This window comes from Strigops habroptila, chromosome 9 (assembly GCF_004027225.2).
Source record: "Strigops habroptila isolate Jane chromosome 9, bStrHab1.2.pri, whole genome shotgun sequence".
Classification (NCBI taxonomy): domain Eukaryota; kingdom Metazoa; phylum Chordata; class Aves; order Psittaciformes; family Psittacidae; genus Strigops; species Strigops habroptila.
In genome coordinates, this window is record NC_044285.2 from 14,293,196 (window position 1) to 14,297,044 (window position 3,849).

Genomic DNA, 3,849 nt, shown 5'->3' on the forward strand with positions numbered 1-3,849 from the left:
GTGAAGGGGCTGTAATTGTTATAGTTGCTTAGGTAACAGTGGTATGTTTTGCATATGTTTGGCATCCTCTCTGGTACATTTAGAATAAGTAAGTAAACAAACAAACAAACTGCCTGCTAGCTTTACATTCTTTGCCTTCATCTGCGAGTGCTGCAGTCAGCCTGTCTCTGCTTTACTTCCTGATGACTGGGCTCAGCCTGCGCAGGCTGTAGTTTTTGTTCTGCATGGGGCTCCCTGTGCATGCCCTGCTTGTGAAGCACAGTGATAAGAGGCATGGTGTGAGCGGCAGCTTGTGTCACATGGACCATGAGATATGGCAGCACTGTGTGGCACACACAGCTGCAATGGAGGCAGCCCGGGTACTAGCACACATCTTCCTTGAATTGCTTTGGATTCTTGTGCCTGAACAGGGGTGAGAAAAGCACCAGAGTTCAGACCTGAAAGTGTAAATGTGGTGTGGTAAACAGTCCCTCCATGACCGCTTAACCCGGAGCAGGGTAATCTAAGCAGTACCATTGATCAAGTAAGTGGTCAAATAAACTAGCTTACGTGTAAGAATGACACACTTCATGTCATTCTGCCCCAGTGAAGCATCCCTCTTTCCTAGGATGGAGGTATAGCAGGCAGCAGCAAGTCCTGTAAAAGACATTTTCATCTAGAGGTGGAATCAACAGAGGTAATATTTTACTACAGGCCTCTCATACATATATATGTTTAATCGAATTTGGCTCTGCCAAAGCCAATATATAACCCTTAAAGTGATTCTTTACTAAATGGCAAGCATTTGTGGATGGATATATATGATGCTATTTACTTGTTTACAATGTGCCTTACTAAAAGCAAAAAAACTCCAAACCCACACAAAGAATTGAGCAGGGGTACCAGCTGTTGTCTGTTTTTCCTGATACATTTGCAATGATTTTTATGGAACAAAATGTTGTCCTAAACCACAGTTTTTCCTCTGTTTCTGACAGGTAATGGGATATACAGTGGAATCCTGTCCTTTCCTATAATGTTGGCTGTTGGTAGTATTCTAGGTCTGTATTAAATATCACAACTTTTATGAGAAGCATGGAAAATCCTGTAAAAGGATTCTTTAAGCCAATAAGATGATACTATGAAGAAAAAAAATGTGTCTAAAAGTATAAAGATAGTAACTTCACATAAAATTATTGTGCTTTTGTATCCTTATTGAGGGAGGAAAGTGAGATCACAACATTTGTGGCTGCAGAAGGAAGAGGGCCATGCGTAACAAATAACACATGTTCTTCGGTCTAATCAAAAGTAAACACTGAATATTGATCCTCAGCAGTCTTCTGCACTAAACTATTCTAACATCATACCAGCTGTGCACACTTTTCTGTCCTGAACCACTCCGACCAGCTTCTGCGATCTACCTCCTCCTTCACTGGAAGACCAACAACGGCAATGCAGTGAACCACTTCGTTTCAAATCTAACATTTCTGTTAGAGCCATTTAATTCTGGGATATTATAACTCTAAAAAAGAAACAACCAACCAAACAACAAAAAAAACCCCACCACCAAAAAACAACCCCAACAAAACCAAAATAAAATTGCAACACTTGGAAAACACAGAATGGTGATGTACTATTCTAATTGTGCAGGTCCCAAGCAACAGGCCCCAAGTACAGCTCATTATGATCACAAACATCAGCCTGTTTGAAAGCTGCATCCCATCTGATACACGCTTTATTTCAAAATGACAAAAACATTTTGGTTTTACAGTCACCATGTTTAGGTCAAGTTTTAAAAAATTATTTAAATGGAAAATGGGAATCTGCTAGCAAATAATGTTGGCTAAATCTTATACCAGTGTTCTGCTTTCAAATGCCTTTTTTTCTTTCTCCAGACAAATACTGAGATAAATTTTCCTAGCTCCTCATGTATGTTGCTATTGGTTGTCATCTCCAACATAAGCCTATTCTCTACCCAGTTACCAACTATGTATTAGAGAATTAACCACAACTGTTAAGGTCACATCAGGTCAACTTTAAAGAGATGAAACCTTAATGGAGTAAGGGATCAAGAATGTACCAAAATCTCTCATTTCTGTTTTCCACATCTCTGGAGAAATACTTTAAAGTTCACTATGAAATACTTACCTAAACATCCTAGTCTTTTCATATTATTTCAAATATAGGTAGTAGAATTCTAAATCCAGTTGATATTTCAATAAAATAAATAATTTTAAATAAATCACATTGTGGATCTTGGAAAAATTGTTCAAATCTGCAATTCTAACATATATATATGTTATTATTCCCAGAGGGCTCTAAACAAAAACCCCCTTGTGTTGCTGTGTTTGTTAACATACTCAACAATTTATGATATAATAAATTACCCCTCTTTTGTTCATTAAGATTTAGCTAGAAGCTGGCTAGAAAACCATGGCTCTAATCTCTCTAATCTCAACCAGTGATTTTGTTGCCTCAGTATCTAACTAGCAGAGATCCTCTACCTAATACTTCTGGCATTTTTAAGGTGTTATGATCTTATAGCTATATTGGACAAGAACTTTAAATATTTAAACATTGACTATTACTAAGATGATATTTTAGATCTGCAAAAAGTATTTTTCTTTCAAAAAATCCCATTTGTTACTGTGTGGAAAGAGCATGTTTCTCCTTGCAGCTTTCATGCTGCCAACCTTGTTTCCCTTCCGTGGCTGCTCTGTTTCTCTTAAAATTCCCCAGAATCTCACTAAATCTCACTAAAGAGGCTTCTAAAACCTTGCTTTGGTTACGATGCTTTAATCTCTCATGGAATCTACAACTTATTTCTTAACAAAATCTGTCTTTCCCCCTGTGGAGGTTTGATTTCTACTATTAACCTTGCCCTTTCTTGTTTCTTCAAATCTAAAGCGTAAATGATTGAGTTAAATTCTGCATATCTTCTTTTTGAAAGGCCACCATTAACCTCTTGCTATTCTTATCAGTAAAAAAAAAAAAAAAGTTAAAAAATAATTATAATGGACTGACTTCTTGGTTGACAACTTTTTCAAAATGTCCATAACTTTTTTCATAGACTTGTTCTTTTCCTCCTTTGTATCAATACCTTTGTATCAATGTTACTGTTAAGCACTTTCATTTTCTATATTGATATTTCTATTTTTTGCCTTCCACCAATCACATTTGTCCTGTCTTTCATTTCACCTCCACTTATCCCATTACACTGCATGTCTCAGTGCTCAAAGTTAATCTCCTCCAAGCATTTCTTCTGTTTTGCAAGTTATACTTCTGCAGAAATCCTTCGACTACACACAGACCTCCTACTTCCAGTCAGCTAAGCCCTTCTGATTTCCCCTATGCAAATTTCTTCATTAAAATCATATACACTTCATGGAACTCAGGGTATAGAACTGTATTATTCTTGCTATCTAGATACTCAGGTACCTATACAGACACAGGATGGTGGGGCTGCTGTTGCATGGAGGGGCAGCATCTGTTAGAAACTTGTCAATGGGAACTGGAGTGAATGAGTAGGTGAGTGGGAAAGTGACAGATGAGAGAAGGAATGGGCTCCTGGGTGACTGTGAAGGAGAAACACAGCAAAATCAAACAGCGCAGGGGTGAGGGGCAAAAATAATGGAGACATTCAAACGCATGCCAGAGGACAAGGCGAAAACCAGACAACAATCAGAAAACTAGGAACAGAAAACACAGAGACACCACAGCATTAAAAGCAGTAAATAGGTGCCATAGTGCTGCAAATGCAAAAGTTTAATGCACTGAAGGGATGTTGGCGAGACAGGATGCAGCCAGGCCAAAAAGCTCAAACAGAAGAGTTGTAATACATGTTTATTACAACAGTGAGTGTAATGCCTTCTC